This window comes from Heterocephalus glaber, unplaced genomic scaffold (assembly GCF_053883595.1).
Source record: "Heterocephalus glaber isolate CG9 unplaced genomic scaffold, H.glaber_assembly_v1.0 deba00000122, whole genome shotgun sequence".
Classification (NCBI taxonomy): domain Eukaryota; kingdom Metazoa; phylum Chordata; class Mammalia; order Rodentia; family Bathyergidae; genus Heterocephalus; species Heterocephalus glaber.
The window spans coordinates 84,644,838-84,666,980 of record NW_028258138.1 but is presented as its reverse complement, the minus strand read 5'-3'; the positions used below and the strand labels follow the sequence as shown (position 1 = coordinate 84,666,980).

The 22,143-nt window shown below is 40.0% G+C and overlaps 1 long non-coding RNA gene across 3 annotated transcripts; it reads left to right on the top strand.

Moving 5' to 3' along the window:
• Window positions 1-840: 840 nt before the first annotated feature.
• LOC101713264 (uncharacterized) lies at window positions 841-8,679 on the top strand. 3 transcript variants are annotated; one of them, XR_015438949.1, is made up of 5 exons: window positions 841-1,080; window positions 1,961-2,013; window positions 3,368-3,471; window positions 6,713-6,976; window positions 7,488-8,679. It is a non-coding gene; the product is annotated as an uncharacterized LOC101713264 (long non-coding RNA). The 3 variants fall into 3 exon arrangements; XR_002396365.2 differs by having other exon boundaries at window positions 881-1,080; window positions 6,713-6,824; XR_002396364.2 differs by lacking the exon at window positions 6,713-6,976 and having other exon boundaries at window positions 845-1,080.
• The last annotated feature ends 13,464 nt before the right edge of the window (window positions 8,680-22,143 follow it).

Here is a 22,143-nt window from a genome sequence, read left to right as displayed (position 1 = left end):
CTGCTCAAACAGTTATTCCTTTTTCCCTGAACTACTTGTCTACATTTCATTTTATATGACACGTTCTTCCCTATCAATGTCTCTCCAAAGACCCTTATACTTCAAGGCCAGTTTTAAAACTCAGCTCATCAATGAAATTGCTACTGTGGGAAGGTTGCAAATTCACTTCTGCTTCCTGAACAAGTAAGAAATGTGGCTCCTTTGTTTTTCTAAACTGATCAACACTTCCTTACAAGCTCTGTGTATCATAACTGCCCACAGAAGAGGAGGGAAAATACAGCTCCCCAAAGTTCAAAACTCAGCTCAACTTAATACTTTAAACAGATTTAAAACCCTTTACCTGGATCAAAACATTTAGATCTATTATTTAACATGTAATATATGTTTATCTAATTTATGTACCAAAATTATAATAAAGCAAATAGCCATGGACTTCATCTCATCTTAAGCAGTAATACATTTATGCAGTTGGATCTCCTCATGCGTACTTCCAATCACATCTCCCTTCACATGGGTCACTTTGTAGCCAATCAGATCCTCTCTTCCTTGCCCGGCTCCTGAAGCCTGGCCTGTTGGTCCCGCCGAGGCTGCCAGTGGCACCCCAAGGCACTCTGGGCAGAGGTTCCACTGCTCGCAGCCCAGCAGGCAAACGCTAGAACTCGCTAGCTCCTTTATCGTTTCAAGATGCGAATGAAGCGTCCTCCTGTGGGGCTTGGGAGATGGCTTCCATGGCAACTGCCACAGAGGTGACAGGTCCGAGAAGCGTGGGAGAATTCGCTTCCTGAGGTTAAACCAAGGACAGCTAGAAGACCGGAGGAAGTGAAAGATCCATCTCCCCTCCCCCGCCCTCGGAGCGCTTGTTCCGAGGATGGTTCTTTGTACTGCCTGTGCTGTTAACATGCTGACTTGTTTTTCTATCCCATCCTTTCCTGTCTTCAGTTTGTCTTTCTTCCCCTTTGGCACCTTGAATTTGCGTATCACCAAAATTGTTAGCATGCAATCTCTGTATGGGGTTCTCTTTTCTAGGAGACATGACTGACTTACGATGTTCATCATTCAGAGGTAACTGATGGATTTGAGGTACAGTATTTCCATTTGATTTTTCAGACTTTCAATACATACGCACAGATTCATAACATATAATACTGTTTTTGCATGCCCTCGATCTTCATGAACATTTAGAACATAAGGCTACTTTTCTGTCGCCTTACTAGAGTTGCTTTTTTCATCTAATGTCATGTTTGTGATCATTGCCCAAATTGAAAGACATCCCTCCTGTCCTTTCATTTCACTGCTCTAGTGTATTCACAAATTATTCTACATCAGGGATAAATGTATTACTTGTTACTTTTTCAGTCAATTGGCTTAATCATCAGGTTGTTGATGTACATTTGTTTTCTATTTTTGGCTTTAATAAATAACTGTAAAGAATAATCTTACACTAATGGGGCAGAATTTTGCTAGGTTTACACTTAGTAGAGGAATTGTAGATCACTGGTTTTACTAGATATTGGAAAAATGCTCTCCAAAATCCTTGTACAATTATTACATGCAATATATGAAGATCTCATTGCTCTGCATTATTACCAATATTTTGTATTGTCAGATTTATAAATTCATCCATTCCTATAGCTGTGAAATAGTGTGTGGCTGTTTAATATTCTGTGTTGGAAGTTCAGTATCTTTTCATAAATTTCTTGCTGATATAGATTTTCTCCTTCCTTTGTTGATTTTGAATTGTTTTCTTATTGCCTTGCAGTTTTTATTAATGCCTTAGATACCTGTCTGATCCCAAACCATGGTTTGTTTTGTTCTGTTTGTAGTCTTTTTTTATTCAGAAATGTTTAATTTCAGCCCAATTTTAGTGTAACCAATTGATGATTTTTAAATGAATTTTACTATTGTGTTATTTAAGAAGTTCTGAAACACAGATATTCTCATATTTTTACATGTCTTATAGATTTTCTTTTCCTATTTGATTCATCTTAAATTGGCTTCTGCAGAGGATGTGAGGTATGAATCTTATTTTATTCTTTTCATATAGGTAAATGATTGCTGCAGTACCATTTACTGAATAGTGCAGTCTTTTCTTGGTGGCCTGAATATTGTTTTTACTTTATATATATTCCTAAGTCTGTTTCTGATTTTTCATTGTGATCTATTGGCCTGCTGTTTATTCCTGTGTCAATACACACTGTCTGTATCATAAGTCTTGTTTCTTAGAAGTGGAGCCTTCTTAATTTGGTCTCTTTCCATAAAATGATCCTTTGCAGTTGACCCAGTGCTTTTTTGTCACATTTTTAAATTAGCTTATAAAGATTCCATGAAAGAGCTTGTTCTATGAAAATTTTATTTGAATTGTATAAGATTATAATTTTAATGGAATTAAATTTGTATCTTTTTCAAGTCCAATCATTATGTAGTAGTTGCTCAATAAACAATTATTGAACGAACGAAAGAAAGATGACAATTTAAAGTGTTAAGAAAGGGTACCCACTGTAAGTTTTAATTGAGGTCAGAACTGGAAACTCATCTTAAAATTGAACAAAATAATTTTATAATCAATTGTTGCAAACCTTCCATCAGATAATACTAGTAGATCTTCCAGTAGTTTCTCAAAGCATTGAGCTTAATCATTCAGATATTTAAATGTCAAATGCCTAGCACACCAGGAATTGTAGTTGTGCGTGTAAGAGCATGTGGAGTGTTTGAATGCAGCCTAGTTCCATTTTGCTATACCGTCATCCAGCTTTATCTGCAAAGAGCATTAAAGCCACATGTGTGGCTTTTAAAAATATAGTCTAGTGCCGGGGATTTAGCTCAGTGGTTCCACCTCCTGTCTTGTAAGCACAAGGACCTGAGTCAGTGGTTCTGCCTCCTGTCTTGTAAGCGCAAGGACCCGAGTTTGATCCCCGGTACCAAAAAAAAAAAAAATATATATATATATATATATATATAGTCTAGGAAAAGAAAAAAATAAACATTGATCTTCTATTACTTTAAAAACATCATGCAATAGTTTTACAATACATTACTTGTTACGTTTTTAATCAATTAGTGTAAGTGCTAGTAGCCTTGAAATGAGCTATAGCAGGTTGGTACAGCTGTTTGCTTGTTGAAGTTTAACAGTAGCATCCATAAATCTAGAACTTACTCTTGGTGAAACATAAGATAATATTTTTAAATACCTAAAACACAGGTGTATGGTGGTGTGATTTTCCTAAGATGTAAGTGGATAAGCAATGTGAGCTAACATGTATATATGTTAAGCATATATATGTATAGTATATATGTTTGCATGCAAACATTAGTTTTATAGAATAATAGCTGTGACACAAAGGATTTGGATTTTTTTTTTTTTTTTTAGGATTTGGATTTTCTAATGCAGGGAGACCAGTATTGAGTAAGATCTGTGCCTATGGAAGTATATGCTAGTGGAATCACATGATCCTAGGGTTGGAAGTTGCCTTGGTAAGATGTATTACTGCTTTCTTCCTCTCTCCCATCCCCTCCCCAGAAGCATCTCTGTCCTAATCAGGAAGAAGAAAGTCTGTAGCTGAAAAGCAGTTGGCAAATCCAAATGGGCATCAGGAAACTGCGGTCTGATTTTTGTTCTATAGGCCCAGATAGAGAGGTTGACACGGCTTTGAATCGATGTGATCATGAATGGTCCATTCTTTCCCTGAACCTCTAGTCAGAGGTGAAGGAAAAAAGAATTCAAAATTAGCCTGATGTGACTCAGTCACACTATAAAGTGGGGTGACAGATGTGTGTAAGCCTTAAGCTCTTGCCAGGAAATTTCTAGGTGCCCAGTGAGAAAAAAAAACAGCAACCAAATCCCCAATTTCAAATTCTAACCTCACTTTGCCACCAGCCACTACCAGACTATTTTGGGGACTGAGACTCCTTCTGACTTTGTCCCCACAGGACACAGGCATTCTAGCTGTGAAGCAGGCACCTTGGCAAAGTATATCTCTGAAGTGAGAGCCATTCGTAAAATTGTCTGAAACACCAGAAGCAGATGTAATTATTATGTGGCATTTTGAGCTCTCTACTGCCAGGCTGCAGCTTAGAATAAACAGGAAATTGCCACATCTAGAGAAAAGCCTGTTCTTACTTGGACGCCCTTCTGCTCCGGCAGGGGAGGGGTGGAAGGACGGTGCAGACTCTGGAGTTGGGCAGGGTTGGGTTGGATCCGAGCTCTGTCCTTAACTAGCCAAATCCTTAAACAAGACTCTTTTTTCCCCCGCCCCGGTTAAGTTTATTGGTATATTTTAGGTATAAAATACAGTTATATCTATCATTGAGATCTTGTACCATTACATGAGTATCTTGGTTCTTATTTTTTTTTCCCCCTCCCCTGCCCTCCCTTCACCCCCTCCACTCTTCCCTATTTGCAAAGACCTTGTTTCCATTTTTTTCCTCTTCTCATATTTTTTCCTTTCCCTTTATTCCCTTCCCCTACCCCTCTCACTTACCCTGCTCCTTTAGACCTTTTCTTCCTGTTACACAGTATCAGTTATACATTTTTTAAATTACAATATTAAGATCTAGGAGACATTACCACAGATTTTACAGAACTTAAAAGGATATAGAAAGCATATTACAAAAATCTTTTTTGAAATAAATTTGACAACTTCTAAGAAGTACCTTGGAAGACAAATTAATGAAACTAACTCTGGAGGAAATATGAAATTTGAATAGCACCTATTAAAGAAAATATATTCCTAGCTTGAAAACCTACCTATATGACAGCAGCAGGCTCATAAACATTTTAACTGATAAATTATATCAAACAATTAAAGCAGAAAAAAGAAGGAACACTTCTCCCCTCATTTTAGGAACTCAACATTGTGCTAATCCTAAAACTGGATAAAGATAATAGAAGAAAAAAGTATGAACAGAGATAGAAATTTGTTTAACAAAACAAACTATTAGAAGTCAGATCTGGCAGGATGTAGAAAGTGGTTTTGTTATAGGGATGGCAGTGTTGGTTCAGTATTGGAAGATCCACCCCCCAAAATCATCATTTTAACAGAGGAAAGGCAAAAGCCATATGATCCTGTCACTAGTTGGAGAAAAAGTAGTGGACTAAATTCTACAGCTTTTCATGGTAAAAGCTATCAGGAGACTAGAAGTAGAACAGAACCTTCTCAACAGATTAAAGACATGTACTCTATTCTTCCAGCAAAAATGCCTTATATGAATGGAGAAGATATAATGCTTTCTCCCTGAGGTGGGGAACAAGGATAGATATGCCTACTTTTCATCTGTCCATTAAACTTTGAAACATAGGCCTAAACCAAAATAGTTTGGCAGTAAAATGACACAATTAGCACAGGATTGGCAAGGTAGAAGCAAAATCTTTGTATGTAGATGAAATGATCATCTACAGAGAAAATACTAGGAAATCTCTAGGAGCCCCTAGAACTTGTATTTGAATTTAGTAGGATTAGAAAACACAAGGAAAAAAGGAAACAAAGTCTTCACAAAAAGGGAAGGGTGGAGGGGGTGAAGGGAGGGCAGGGGAAGGGGGAAAAAAATAAGAACCAAGATACTCATGTAATGGTACAAGATCCCAGTGATGGATATAACTGTATTTTATACCTAAAATGTACCAATAAACTTAATGGTGGAAAAAAAAATTCAATCAGTGAGAGGCAAGTGACAAGCTGCATATGGTGGCTGGATGTGTAGTCGCAAGTGAGTCGATGTACTTCAGTTGTACAGCTGCATCTGGTGGTCACAATTGGACATTTATTTTAGTCCATGTATGGCCTAACCATTATTTTATTTACCACTTCTGTCTGTTACCTCTTTTCTGCACTGAATATTTGTCTCATTCACAGTTTTGGTAATCCCACAAGCTAACCCTAGCCAGAAAAGGGGAAAGGGGGGAATAAAGGGGAGAGAGATCCTTTGATGAGGCACCAGAAGGCTCTAAGAATGCCAACAAAAAGAAAGTTGTTTTGAAAGTGGAAAAGGAAGAGTCTTATTTAAATTACAAGTTCTTTGTGATAGGTGATTCACATTATTCAAGTCTGCTTTGTATAAAAAATAGCAACTGTCTATCATCCAACAAACACATGAAACTTTCAAAAGTGCTTTGCCACATAGAGACCAAACAGTCTGCATTAACCGTTCAAATCTGAACAATTATATCAAGAAAGTGTAATTAGTCATCATGTGTTAGTATATGCAGTAACAGAGTGCTTGCTACAACTGAATGGCTTTTGGTTTCACTACTTGGTCAGAGATCACTTCTGCATGTGCATCTATGAACTGTGTCATTCATAAAGATTTCTTAAGATAGACCACTGGCCAGAGGTTTTTGGTATTTATTTATTTATTTTGCAGTACCAGGGATTGAACTGAGGACCTTGTGCTTGTGAGGCAGGCATGGCGCCACTGAGCTAGATCCCTGGCCCTTGAGTTTCTCTTAGAAAAAGCCACCACTGGCAGCACATTTCACTGACACAGAATGCATCCCCATACTTGCTTACTTATGTGACATAGTCAACCTGGTCAACAAACTGAATTTTTCTCTTCAGAGGAAAACAGTGGCTGTGTGTTCAAGTCAGCAGATAAACTGGATGCATTCAGAGTCAAAATGGAAGTATGGAGACAATGAGTGAACATTAGGATTTTTGAAATGTTTTGAATTTTAGCAGAGATTTTGAAGGAGACTGAGCCAGGGCCTTCTTTCTCCCAGCTGGTGCATGATCATCTACCTCAATCCAAAGGATTTGAGCATTACTCTCCAACTACAAAAGACCTCCGAACTGAGAAGGAATGAATCTCTGACCCATTTGTGAATAAGCCAGGTGAACTGACTTTGTGCTAGAGAGGATCAACTGGTTGAGAGTGCAAATGATGATGGCCTTAAAAGTGTGAGACCGAGGGACTTATCAAACGCTCCGAGGAGCTGACTGCAGCGACGATCACCCGGGAAGGAACACACCGGACAAGTTGGAAAGTAAAACAGACCTTTATTAGTCTGGCCAGACGGCACTCCCAAAGCAAAGTAGCTAAGAGAGGCAACTGGCTCAGAGTCCGAGGCTGTTTTATAGGGGGTTGAGGGGGAGGTTAACATATAGAATTAAAGAAAAGAGGACAAAGGTTAGTGGTCGACTGTCACGTATTGGTGGTCAGCAGACATTTGCAGCTTGTTCTATAGATTGTGGTGTCCGGAACATCAGTTCCAGGCAAACAAGGAGTTGAGTAGTTTACTTTGGGACTTTAGGTCTGTTACAGATTTTATCTAGTGTCCCAAAACTAACAAGCATCTTTATCCATTAACTCACATTTAATCACAATGGGGCTGGAGAAAAGGAACAAAGGTTATGCAGTCCCACAAAAGTATGTCTGAGACAACTTGAGATCTCCATACATTCTGGATTAAGGTGAAGGCAGAGTATCCTGAGATTACCACAAAAGCACTGAAAGAGGGCTGCTTTCATTTCTAACATTCTGTCTTTGTGGTGCAGGGTTTTCCACAGTGACGGCAGCCAAAACGAGATTATGGATCAGTCTAAACATAAGCAGCACACTTCGGGTGTCACTGTCCTTCATCACCCTCAGATGGGATCATTGAGTAGCAGGAAATCAAGCTCGAGACTCCCACTGATTCTGCATTGTGTGAGGTGTGCAGTTATTTCATAATCTATTACAACATAATAAAAATACAAATAAAGCCTACAATAAATATAATGTACTTGAATCATTCTCCATTAATGGAAAAGTTGTCTTCCATGAAACCAGTCCCTGGTGCCAAAAAATTTGAAGATTTCTGGCCTAAAATATAATCTACCCTGGAGAATGTTCCATGTGCACTTGAGAAAAATGCTGGGGAGAATGTTGCATGTGTGTATGTCTGACTATTATGTCCATTTAATCTATAGCATTCACGTCTACTGTCTGTTGATTTTCTGTCTGGATAGTCTATCCATTGTTGAAAGTGGTTATAATGAAGGTTACTATTACTGTATTCCTATTTCTCATTCAGTTCTGCTCCTATTTGCAGTATATATTCAGCAGTTCTGATGTTAGATGCATAGATATTTACAGCTGCTATATCCTGTCAAGGAACTGATCCCTGTGTCAGTACCTAAGAACTTTCTTTTCCTCTTGCGACAGTGTTTGGCAAAAGGCTATTTAATCTGACATAAGTATAGCCACCTCTGCTTTCTTCAGGTTACATTTGCATGAAATATCTTTTTCATCTCTTCACTTTATACTACTTGTGTCTTTAATGCTAAAGTGAGTCCCTTTGGGGCAGAGTATAGTTGAGTGTTTTTAAAAAATATATTGTACGTTGTATTTTAAAATGCACTTAAAATACATTATAAAATACCAGAATTCATTCTGTTTCTTTTGATCAAAGGTTTTAATAAAGTTATATTTAAAATAATTATTGACATGTAAGAATTTACTACTGTAATTTTGTTAACTATGTTTTTACTATTTTGTAGTGTCTTTGTTCCCCAGTTTCTGTATTGTTCTTCATTCTTTTGTGATTTGAATACTTTTTGTAGTTCTACAATTTGATTTCTTTATCATTGTTTGAAGTATCTGCTACAAGGTTTTTTCTTTGTGCTTACAATGAAGCTTACGTAAAGCATCTTAAAACAGGCAATTTTAAGCTGATAAGTTTAATTACATACAGAAACTACACATTAACTTCTTTTGCTCAACATTTTATGTTCTTGTTGTCACAAATACTTGTGTATCCATTAACAAATTATTACAGTTATTTTTAGTACTTTTGTGTTTTAACTTTGTACTGGCGTTAAAAGCGATATTTACACAATTGTGGTAGTATTAGAAAATAAATTAGAATTTATTTATATTTTAACCTTTCCAGTGGGTTTTATATTTTCATGTATCTTCTTGTTAGTTTTTATTGTTTCATTTCCACAGGAAGAACTCTCATAACATTTCTTATAAGGCAGTTCTAGTGGTATGACCCCCTTCCACTTTTGTGTGCCCCAGCCAATCTTTATCGCCTTCATTTCTTTTTTTTTTTTTTTTTCCAGTACCAGGGATCAAACTCAGGACTTTGCACTTTTGAGGCAGGTTCGGTGCCACTGAGCTAAATTCCTGGCCCTCGCCAGCATTTCTGATAGACAACTTGCCAAGTATAATAATCTTGGCTGGCAGTTTGTTCCCCCAGCACGTGAATATGTCATCCCATGAGCTGCCAGTGTCATGGTACATTTTCTTCGCTCTTTCTGAAACTTTCTATCTCCAGAAATCTACACTCCCTCACTTTTTCCAGAACTCAGATATCACCTCATCAGAGCTGTCCTGAACTGCCCAGTCTAAAATAGCTCCCTGGACCCATCAGCCTCTGTCCCCTGGAATCAGTCCCATGATAACGTTGCTGGATTTGCAGCATAAAGTAACTTCACAGGAGCAGGAGCACATGAGTGAATCTCCCCCCACCCCCGTTCCCCTGAGGGAGAGAGCGTCTCCCTGAAGGCAGAACCAGTGCCACCCGCTTCTCTTGTTACAGCTGTCACCACCCAGAGCTCCATAAACAGCCAGAACAGTGAGCAAAGTAGAAAAGAAGAATGTCTTTTAGCCCCATCGCACCTCCCCCCACCCAGGGCACATCCTCTGGTTCTGAGTGGCACCAGCAGAGCCATTCTACCTATTCAGGCCTAGGGATAGGTAAAGATGAGATGGCGTCAGACCAGCTCTACCTAGTCTGCTTTTCCTCCTTGTCCTCCTCCCACCACCCTCCATTTTGAAGGGGGATTGTTGGTGATGGGCAGGGAAGAAGGGATGTGTTCCTTAGCTATTGCTGCATTAAAAATTAATAAAGCCGGGGATTTAGCTCAGTGATTCTGGTGCCTGCCGCACAAGTGCAAGGTCCTGAGTTCGTTCCCCACTACCAAAAAAACCAAAACAAAACAAAATAAAAAATTAATGAAAACTCAACAGCAACCCCTGTATTACTTAATACCCCCAGGGGTCAAGAGTGACTAGGGCTGGGGATTTAGCCCAGTGGTTTCGCCGCCTGCTGTGCAAGTGCAAGGACCCGAGTTCGATCCCCGGTACCAAAAAAAAAGAGTCAGACCATAGTCTCATCTGAGACTCAGGGTCTTCTTGCAAATTCCTATGGACGCTGGTAAAATGTGTCTCCCTTGGTCTGGAGATGACTTGCTCCTTCAAGACTGACAGGAGAGAGACTCTCAGCTTCCTGGAGTCTTTGAGCTCGGGAAAGGAATAGCCCTCTCGTAAAGGACCACTCAACTGGGGCACGCCCACCTGGGATCCTCTCCTTTCCATTAACTCCCCATTGGACTGATCAGGAATCTTAATTTAACATTGTGTCAGTCCATATTTCATCACTATAGCTACCTGGGACAGGCACAAAAAGAGAAAAGGTTTATTTAGTTCACAATTTTAGAAGATAAATGTCCAGGCAGTACAGAGCAGACTTTGGCCAGAGCCCCATGGAGTATGTGTAGGAGGAAAGATGCTTCTTGGAACAAGAAGCTGGAGAGACTGGTGGAGCCAGGCCCTGGGTTTGGTAGCACCCTTCTCTAGAGTGAGATGTACTCTAATCCCCCCAAACCACAGCATGTTTGGACCTCGCTGAGGACCTCTCGCTGGGCAGCACCCTGAGGACCAGGCTGCAGTACAACTTCTGGGAGGACAGGCAGTGGGGAGGAGGGTGTCCCAGAGGCATGGGTCCCTGGAAGTAGGAGTCACGGGTCATTTTAGAGACATCCAGTCACTTAGCCACAGGGGCTCATTACAGAAACAATGAAGTTGGTAGCACTTGATTCAGGTTGGAGAAAGGGAGGCTCAAAAAGATAAGTAATTACTCAGGGCTACCTCATGGCAGGAGTCAGGGCTCATTCTCTTAATCTCTACAAAGTCACTTATGTGAAAAACCAATGAAGACTCTTGGGCGGTTTAATGGCAAACTAGAGACCCAGTCTCCTTTTCATATTTATCTAATCGCCATGTTTAGGTAGCTCCATGTCATAGTCCTTTTCCTACTAACTCTACCTGATTTTTGTGAGGATTGGTGAAAAAAGCACAAAGCATTACAAAAAAAGCATGAAACATCACAAAGCCTAGGCACTTAGAGATGCTGATTAAACTGAAATACAGAGGAGCAGTTGTAAGTTAGAAGAGATTGACCAGCTTAGCCTCTTGCCTCTTATGTCAGGTTTATCTGGAAGGCTGTGGGCATTGTGTGACTGAGAAAGGAAGAGGCTGGCTGGAAGGGAAAGGAGCACCCCAAGACATCATCTTTCTTCTTCCTCTACATTGAGGGGCCAAGAAACACACTGGAGAAATTCTGAGGAGCACAGTTTTAGGATCAGATTTCTGGTTTAGGTAACTTGTTCTGATAGTGGATTGGAAATGAGTTGGGGAATGGTAAGAAAAGAATACCAAATAGAGAATGCTAAAAAATTCTGGGTGAGAGAATTGAGGTCTAAGAAAGGGGATGGAGAGGAAGGGAAGAGGCTCTGTAGATATTTACATTACAGAATATATAGGATTTTGTAGTCTTTTATTTGTGAGAGATAAAAATAAATAAGCATTGAAAAGAAGTCTAAAATAGTCACAAAGAAGTGGGAATAAAGCCAGCAAGATTCCTAATGTAAGATGACAAGATCCAGCATTTCACCATCTCCCATTCACAGGGGACATAGCTGCCTGCCAGGACAGGACAAAGAGAGGGCTTAGCAGGAGCTGTCGGAGCAGGTTGGGTGAATGGCAGCATATCTAATGCAGATCCCAGGCAGCCATTGCTCCCATTGGCAATGAACCCTGGGAGTAGCTGTAGCGTCACCTGGGAACTTGTTAGAACTTGTTCAGCCCCAGACCCACTGATTTACAAAGTAAGGATGGAGCCCAGGAATCTGTATTTTAACAAGGCTTCCTCACAGTTTCCATTGACAAGAAAATTTGAGCATTTCTCTGGACAAATCATTTTGTTTCTGAAAAGAGACTCCTTGGAGAAGCATAAAAAGGAAGATATAACCAGAGGCCTCTGAAATGGGTCAGTACAAGTTGACACACAGTTGACTGGACATGTAAGAACTCAAGGAGGGAAAGGCTCACCTTTCTTCATCATCTGAAGGTGCCCAGTGGGTACATCCAAAAACTGACAAGAGAGGAGGTGCCTCTGACTCGTGTTGGCCTTTGAGTCTTGCTCAAAATAAAGTATTTCCTAAAGGAAATAAACAATGAAGGAAGGCAGGGGAAGGGCAAAGACAGTTCCACTTAGTCTTGCCCTTGAGAATGCCAGCCTCCAGCTCTTCATCTTACAGTTCTACTTACCAGCCTCACAGGGGTCTCCAAGGCCTGCACCAGGAATCCTCTGGTGTTTTAGAATCTGTAGGACAAGAGTATGGAGGGAAAGGAGCACTGATAAGGATGCCCCAAGCCTTCCTCTCATACCCAGTAACCCAAGTAGAGATCTTCAGGTCTCTGCGCAGGGAGGGCCAGGCCCTGGGATGAGGCTTAATCCACACCACCTGTGTGGTGCCTCAGGGTCAGTTCCAGAATTCAGCTCTGTCCTGAGCTTTAGCTACCTCACCGTGAAATTGAAAGGTCAGCCAAATGGTATACACAATATATTAACCTTTATCTGTTCTTTCATACCGCAGAATTCCTGGTCCTACAGGTGAGATCAATTTAGTTTTGGTGGCAAGAGAGAGTGCTACTCACTGTTTGAGGGAAAAGACTTTAGGATTTTCAGGATTGTTTTGACCCAAAACCAGCCAAACTCAGGCTCTTGGAGGGTAATAGAAATGCATTTATTTTTGTATACCTGGAACTAGTATATTTTGGGGCTTAAGTTTGCACTGACAGAGAGTTTTGTTGTAAGCACATGATGGTGGTTTCTCTAACCTTAGAAATAGTTTTGGGGGAAGGTTTTTTTGATCTTTCAAGTGTTTTCAGAGCACAGAGAAAGAGCCATCTTCCTGAAGGAGCACCCCCAACCCTATATTCCTTAACTCCTTTCCTTCACTTTCAAATTAGGATATTTACAGGTGTCGGATTTTCCCCGAGTTTTCCTTTAGTGTACAATGTCATCTAGAGATTTCACAACGTGATTTCCCTTCTCTGTAAAATTAGTTCCTTGACTTTTACTGTTTTCCCCTCATTCTTCCTGTTTTCATTTGAGCAAAATATTTTGAACCAGACTCAAAGGCAAACAGAATGTGAGTCAGAGGCATCTCATTTCTCGAGACTATTTGGAAGGTTTCATTTGGCATCTGGAGATGGAGCAGAAAGGTGCGCCTTTTGCTCGCAGTGTTCTCAAGCAACCGGCCAACTGTACTTCGGCTTGAATCCTGGCTGCATTGAGAAGGTTATGCATCCGTTTTTGTCTGGCTTCCCAGAGGTTTTGTGAATGGGTGTATTCTCAAAATCAAATATAATAACAAAAGATTTACATAAAAGTGTCTGACAAAAATACTGTTTTCTTGGTTTCAAATAAGCATGGAACTATTTTATCACAACTTGAACCAAAGTGTTGATTTTTGAACCGAAATGCACTTCCTTGTTTATTCCCTCACACAAGTGCTTGCGTAATTTCGGCTTCCACAGAACCCTTCCTTACAAGTTTTATAATGTCTGAAAGCAATTTTCAGACTTATTTTGAAAGTCAAATGATTCCTCCTAACAGTTCTATGAAGCATATTTGGAGAAACATTGGAATAATTGTTTATCAAACAAAAAGTAAAAGCAAAGAAGAATGTGCTGCAGGATTAGGACTTCATAATGAATCACTGTTCATGTAGATTCGAATCTCGTTCACTCATGTAGCGTTCAGGAATATTTCCATCCTAATCCTTCATAAACTAGAGTATATTTCTTCTGTTTGCCTTACATGCATTCCATGTGCTTTTTAAAGGGGTAATTTTATCTAAATATTTTCCTGATTCTTCCCAGCATACATCCCAAACTTACACAATCATACCATGAAGAAGGAGACTTCTATGGCTTTCTATCCAATAGCTAGGGAGAGCTAAGGGAGGTAGAAACCCTGAAGGAGTCCAGAAAAGTCATGCTGGGATGATTTTTTTCCTTCGGCTGTAACAGAACAAAATGAAAAGCTTCCCCAAACAGCATTAACATTTTCCCCTGCCTTTCCTTAAGGAATGACTCTTACACAATCACTCTTTATGTGACTCTTGATTCAGAAAAACCTTGGCATTAAAGACTGGGGAGCTTCAGAAGCTCAAGATCGTTTTATAACCCAAACACCCATCTATTTTAAGGACAGCACAATGAGTTCCTGTTGAAAGGAAGGGGATAAAAGAATGTGAGAGCTACAATAAACCCTAGAGATCATCTGTTTCAAAGAGCAGGTTCCATCCATGTTGTTTAATATCAACTTTATTATTTAGGCCACAGATCCGGAGATGTCTTGCATGGAAAAGACCTTTGTACTCAGGGATCCAAGAGAAGGGGTCATGCAGGGCTGGCGGGGTCGTGGAGAAGCACCGAGGTCAGTTAGGAGGCAGAGGAGGCAGCAAGAACTGGGGGTGAGAGCCATTACTGTGGTTTCTGTGAGAAGGAACAGGCAAGGTAGGATTCAGATTGAATAGTTTCAATAATTCCAGTGGACTCTGGGGCATGGGTGCGAGGCCTAGTTGTTTGGTGTCTGGCCCTGGTGTGATTAGGCAGATGGTGGGAGGCTCAGAGTGAGAAAGGAAGCAGTCAGGGTGTGGGCTTTTGTGTGGTTGGCTTGCACTTGACTGGACTGGTTGGTTGCCAGCATGCTTCTGGGAAGTTTGTGTACCAGCTCTAGGAGCTGACTGACCTGGGAGAGAATCCGCGTAGGAGCCGGAAGACTGGATTTTCAAGCAGCGACTCACAAGGCTCTTTTTTGTCTCTCTTGAATTCTTGAGGAAAATTAGGGGCTTAAAGAAAATCACCCAACTACTTATAATCCCCCCAGTGGGCAACAACTATTTAGACACATATCTGATGCTACCTGCCCCCCCAGGGCAGTGATGGATACTAAAACATCCACACAAATGGCAGACCAGAAGCAAAGGCAAACCTAAGAAATAGATGCAGTTTTCCTTTAATACATTGGCTTTTCCCTTGTGGAAACTTTCCACTCTCCTTAAGCCAATTTCCTGGAACTCCAGTGCATGCATTCTCTTAGCTAGGTGCCCAAGGCCCCCCAGTTTAGGACTTTTCCCTGGCCTTCCATTTTGGGGCATCCCTATCTGTCTTACCTCTTACTCACAAAACCTACTCACATTATGAGCTGAGTTGCTGTGATGGCTGAGTGTGCAGGTAACAAATGCTGAGTTGCCTGGAATGGAACAGCCTTCTCACAGCAGTCCTTTCCGCTACATCTGTCTGTTATTAGCAGGACAGCACCTTGGGTCCCAGAGGAGAAGGTGCAGTTGGAGATATGACAATGAAGGAGAAATGGGAGAGAACCAAGCTTTAGACAGTGGCGTTTGTAGCTACCTGGGGTGAGCACCAGGGAAAAAGGCTGTTGTGGATTCCTCAGAAAAGATTCCAAATATACATAAAGAGAAAACTAAAAGATAAATAGTAAGACAGGGAGACAGATATTTGGCAAAAGAGGACCAAGAGATGAAGGAAGGGGAAGGGACGGGAGGAAAAGGGGATGAGAGAAGAATTAAGATGTGTTCTGTACATGTACCAACTCCCCACGAGGAATGCAATCATTATGTACTGAAAACATGGACCAATAAAAATTAAAATTAGAAAAAGAAAATCTTGCAAAAGAGAAATGAGAAAGTGTTAGAGCAAATGTTCAGACTTTATGACATCTTTTTCTTGAGAAAGCACGCGTAGGCAGAGCTAGTGAACTGCACATACCGAAGAGAATTGAACAGATGATAATTTTGTACAATGGAAGTTGCCAAATGTCATTCTTGTGCTGCCATCATTCAACATCAATAGTTAGGAACGCCCTGGGTAAGTTGTTTGCCTGACTGCAGAAACAGCACCCTGTTTTTCATAAAAATGTTGAAGGGGTGCATGTAATGACTTTTGTCATTTTGTCTTATTTTTATAGGATAGTTGATTCTGTTTGAGACTTGCTTATGAATTTGGGCTAGTTATGATTTATGAGTGACCTTTGGATGAATCTGCAATTGTGCCTGGAATTTATACCACAGGGATTCCTTTTCTGTCCTCCTTACTTAATTTCTGCACATATCACACATAAATGCAATGGGAAGCCAGACAAACATTTAAATTATATTCAAAAGGAAGCTTATGTTGGGAAAATATATAGCTGCATCCATTTTGTGGGTTTCTTTTGTCTAATTCAAGCATTCTTTTATAATTTGGCCATCCTAATAAATTATTACTCAGAAGCATTTAAGCTTGTTGTACTCTCTGTGAGAGTACTGGTCAGGACGCAGCAAAGACTCATTCAAATGTTGCCTTCCACTTCAAGGTCTGGAAACTGGACCCCACCATTTAACAAAATTCTCAGGTCTTGTGAAAGGTCACCCCTGAGATCTCAGTGCTGGAGAGGAGAATTCCACCCCCTGTTCCCATGCTGAGATGTTGGTTCCTGGGATCCAGTATGGTAATTCTGTGTCTTTTGTTTTCGTGGAACATTTCAGAGATATAAAATGAAGAGAAGAAGCTGCTTCCAGAAGCTAGATATTTGTCCCTTTGGTGACCTGAATGACACATGAAGGCAGGGTGGCAATGGGAACATGATACGTTTACCAGAATATCAGCAGATGTCCTCTTGGTTGTGTCATCTGCATTGCACTAAAAACACATGGAAGAATCAGGGCTCTGCCCAAAGACTGGCACTAGATCAGTCCCATGCTGGGTAACTAACTATTGGAAGATCCCCCCCCGCCACTAAAAACCACTGTTGTTATGCCAACACAAAAAATATCCTTGCTTAAAAAATATTCCATAGGGTCGAGGATTTAGCTCAGTGATTACGCCTCCTGCTGCGCAAGCGCAAGGACCTGAGTTCGATCCCCGGTACCAAAAAAAAAAATCCCATAGTGTGGTAGGCCAAATAATGGTTCTTAAAAGATGTTTATTTTCTACTCCACTGCTACAGTTTGAATGTGTACCTCAAAAGCCATGTGTTAGAAACTTAATGCCAAATTCATATGGTAATGGCATTTGGAGGTGGAGCCTTATGGAAGGTGATTAGATATGATGAGCTCGTAGGTTGGAGCCCTTGGCATGGTATTAGTGGCTTTATGAGAAGAGGAAGGGAGACCCAAGCCAGCGAGCTAGCTGTCTTACCACGTAATGCCCTCCACCATTATGTCAAGAAGACCACTCACTACATACTAAGCATTTCCCAGTATCTTGCTTTTGGGTGTCCCAACATCCAGACCCACAAACCAGATACATTTATATCCTTCACAAATTACTCAGTCTCAGGTATTTTGTTATAGGGACAGAAGATGGACTGAAACATGCTTGGGATATGTTATCTTACATATCAAAAGAGTCGTTCTCAATGTGATTAAGGTAAATGATTTTGAGAAGGAGAGATTATTGCAGATATCTAGAATCACATGAGCCCTTAAAAGCAGAGGAACTTTTGTAGGGGCCAGGGAGAGAGAAGATATGTGATTGATAAGAGTGATGGAAAGATGAGACAGAGAAAGAACTAGAGATTTGGAGTGTGACGAGGACTCTTACTGCTTACCTCAGTCCTCCAAGTCTGGCATGGCTGGCTGTTCCTACCAGCATGCCTTTCCTCACAATGTTCTTCTTTTGCTTTCTCTATATGAATCTTACCAGCCTGTGAGCTGCTTCCACTCTGGAACAAAGCTATTTTCAACCCTCAGGTAGAAAGGTCCTTCTACCTGTGTACCCCTGTTCTGCTTACTGCTTTAGCACTAAGATTCTCCACTACCTGATCTAAAACTTTCTTTACGCTCTTAAATATCATGGAAGACCCCAAAGATCTTTTGTTTATGTGAACTACATCTATAATACTTAATTTGTAAGAAAGTAAAACAAATAAAAATTTTAATAATTATTTATTTATTTTTAAATAACAATAATATTAGAAATCAATATTTTCAAAATGATCAGTCTTGTGTTCTACAAAATCATGGATGGGTAAAAATTCCATTCAAAGTGCAAGGGAAGCCAGTGGATACTAATATAATAGAGTGTTAGATGAACCTCATTCAGTTCTAAAATAAATAATGTATTTTAATAATGATGGCTACATTTTTCAGAACAAACATTTAATGAGAAGCATGACATTGTCTTATAGTTTTTTCAAATCTCTTTGGCTTAATAGAAGATAGCTGGATTCTCAATCTATGTTTTACTTATTGATATAAATTAATTTGGTTGAAGTATTTGGAGAGAATCTGGCCTCAAACAGATTGCAGTGGTAAAAGGGAAATTATTTGTCAAGCTTTTCAGGTAGTTCTAGATATTCTTGCTTGATATTGCACAAAAACTAAGTAAGTGCTAGTTTCTTAGAAGTTAATTGCAATGTGGTATCTGAAATTATAATGATGAATCAATTAATCCTGTTACATTAAATTCCATTGGTTTTCATGCATGATTTTGTAGAATGTAGACTGTTTATTGAATTATGCAAATCTTACAAGTATTGGCACAATTTATTAAGTGACATTGCAAAGAATCAGGTTTATTATAATCAATCTCATCAAAAAAGTACTTATGTGTTGAGAAGCTATGAAGTCATAGTAGTGACAATAAAGTTTCAAAAGTTTAGTTTTCTTCTGAAAACTTGAATTTGATTGTTGTTGACAAATATTGCCAGTTGTTTTTCTTCACATGACAGCCTCACTTCATTCATTTTTAAAAAGAGCTGCCAAATACCCATGTTTACACTCCGAAACAGATCCAGTTTGTCAGTCAGTCTTTCATGAAAAAATGGCTAGTCCCACTTCCAACTCAAACTGCAGTGAGGAAAGGCATTGACATTTAGTATCTTTGTCCATGAGCTAATAGCCAGACACAGCTTTTCCTAAAAGTCAAAATCAGAATTCCAATGGGACTGTTCAGTGTTCTTTGGTTTAGAGCAATTACATATGCAGGCATGTGCCATTCCCAACGGATGTGGGTTGTGTTCCCCTGCAGACTCTGCTTGGCACAGCAAGATAGCAAGGAGGCAGAGCTGAAGGCAAAATCACACTGATCTTCCAACTTTTTCTACCTTCTCTTCTAGTAAGTGATGGTGATTAGAAGGTGAGGGAGGGCAAAGGAAGAAGGGAAGTTTTCCCATGAGTCCCTTCAGCCTCTTGATGCCTGAAACTGGAATGACCTGGACTTCAAGAGGAAAGGGAAGATGAGGTCTAGCAAGGAGTTCAGCAGAGCCCCTGGAGAAGCTAAGGGCTTCTCAAGTCTATTTCCCATCTCTCTCCATTTTCTTCTTTAAGAATGCCTGGCCTCAAGCAGAGCTATGTAATCATCAGAAAAGAACAAATATATAAAACATAGACAAGAAAAATAGGTAGGGGATAGGGAGAAAGGGAAAGAATGAGAAGAGAAATGAAAAGAAGATAAAGAGATCATTAAATAAAGAAAAAGATAATTATCAAAAGTTATTTCAAATAAATCTTTAAAAAGACAAAAGAGATAGAAAGAAGAGATGATAAGCAAACTGGTAGAACAAGGAAGGAAAGAAAAATATTATATAGGGGAAAATCAGAATAAAATAACAATAGAATTAATACAATTTAAAATGAAGATTAGAATATAGAAGATGCTATGTGAAGAAGTATAAGGATAAAATGAAAAAGAACTGAAGTATTTAAAAATTATAGACTTCTGGGAAGATGGCGGAGCAGTGAGCAGTGGAAAGTCAGCCTCTCTGAGACTGGGAGTCAGGATGCTGGAGTATAGCAACTTGGTGAACAGAAGAATGAGGGAGTGGATCCCCAAGACCCAGAAAAGTTCTGAAGGGTGAATTGGAGTCCATGGGGAGAGTGGGGTGATGGACGTCAAGGTAGAAGAGGGAGATGGAAAACTGCCCAATCTCCCTGGCTCTCAGCTCACAATGTGAGAGGAGGCTGGAGCCGAGAGATTGGCAGGAGGGCAGTAGACCATGGAGCCCTTCAGGGAGGGATGCACCAGTGCAGCAGGGCAGCGGATGTTGTGCACTGCAGTAGCTGATTAGTGACTTCATCCCAAACCTCTCCAGGAGAGAGTGACTGAATGGACACCATTCTGGGATGAGGCCAGCTGAACTTGGAACTCAGAGCAGCCATGGGTTGGCTCCATCCTGAGAGTGCCTAAGATCAGGGAGCTGAAATCAAACACCCTTAGTGTTGTGGGCTAAACAACTTAGGTTATAGGCCCAAAGCCAGAGACCAAGATCAGCTTGAACTTCTGTGGAGTTGAAGCAGCACCCTACCCTGTTCCTACTGCAGGCTTGTTGGGATCATACTATGTGGATCTGGGCTCTGTCTGCCTCCTTTGTCTACCAGTGACAGCAGAGACATGCCCACAAAACTGTAGACCCCAGAAGATAACCACAGGCTTGAAATGACAAAGAAATCTCTCTCCTTTTTTGTTTGCTTGTTTGTGTAGTTGGGGTTTTTTTAAACTGTTTTTATAAAAATTATATTCTAGTTTTTTCATGAATGTAAACTTTGTTTTTAGAGTCTCAGTTTTGTTTAGGTGTTTTTGTTTCTTCCTTATTTCCCCCTTGCTTTCTTTATCAGTCTCCAAAAGCTTAGATAATATTCCTTTGTCCTTCAACTTTGCTTCTCATTCCTTTCCCTTCTATTTCTCTATTCTTTTCCTCCTCTCCTTTTTAAAATTTTCTCACCAGAGGGTAAAATCACTCAATTGAGGGGTATTTAATGTATATAAATTTCTAGTTTGTTTTAGATTTTGTTATATAACTATAAATCTTGTTCATGTGGTTAAAGGTTGCAAATTAATTTTTACCACAGTTTGTCATTTTCTAGGCTGTGCTAGATCCTATTGTTACAATAATTGTATTACTTTAGCCAAGGTGACAAGGTTGTTCTAATTTTTTTTTTTCCAATACCAGGGATTGAACTCAGGACCTTGCACTTGTGAGGCAGGCACAGTGCCACTGAGCTAAATCCCTGGCATAGTTGTTTTAATCAGTTGCTCCTCCTTGTATGCCAAGACCAAGATTATCTGAGGGCCAGAAACAATGCCATAGTCCAGTACCAAAGAACCAGAGGCTAGGCCAAAGAGGCAGCAACTTCTTATCCTAATAAATTGAAGAGGCAGTATTTTGCAACAGTCTCAAAAGCCAAAAGTCAGCTATACCTAGAAGACATCTCTGAAAAGTAGTCACTTCTGAAGGCGTCTTTAAAACTAGTAATAAAGCTACCTACCATAAGCAATTTACAAGCATCAATACAGACAATAAATTTTTAAAAAAATAAAAAATGAGAAGACATGGAAGAAAGATGAAACCCCAGACCTCCAGCTTGCCCAAGGTGAACCCGGGGGGGGAGCAAAGTGGAAGAAATAAAAAACCACCCACCTGAACTCTCTTAAATGGTAACAGTGGATGTAACAAAGCAGATGAATAAGGCTCTAGAAAAAACCAAATCAGAAATAATTTTTCAGATAACTAAAGAGATGATGACCATAATGAAGGACAGGGTTAGTGAATCTAGAGTAGATACAGATTTTAAAAAAAACAGAAGCGCTTAGGTAAATGATGGAAACCATGAATGCCCAACATAGGAAAGAAATGGAATCCATGAAACAGATTCAAACAGGTATCCAAGAGATTAAAAATTCCACTAAAAGTATATGCAGCAGAATCCACCATGTGAGGACAGGTATCAGAGCAAGAAGACAGGTTTGCAATTAGCAATCATGGAAAGAAAGAATGACGGTGCCTGGAAAATGGAGGGAAGTGTGCCGAGAGGCCCGTGTGCCCAGGTGCGTCGTCGTTCTCACATGTAAAGCCCCAGGCATTCTTAAGCGCACAGAAACCTATAATTAGTTCAATGAATAATAAAGTTAAAAAACCCATAACCGCCACACACAAATTTCTTGAAAATTAAATCAAGACCAGCAATAAATAAATAAATAAATAAAAGAACTTGGGGGCTGGGGATTTACCTCAGTGGTTTCGTTGCCTGCTGCGCAAGCACAAGGACCTGAGTTTGTTCCCCGGTACTAAAAACAAAAACAACAACA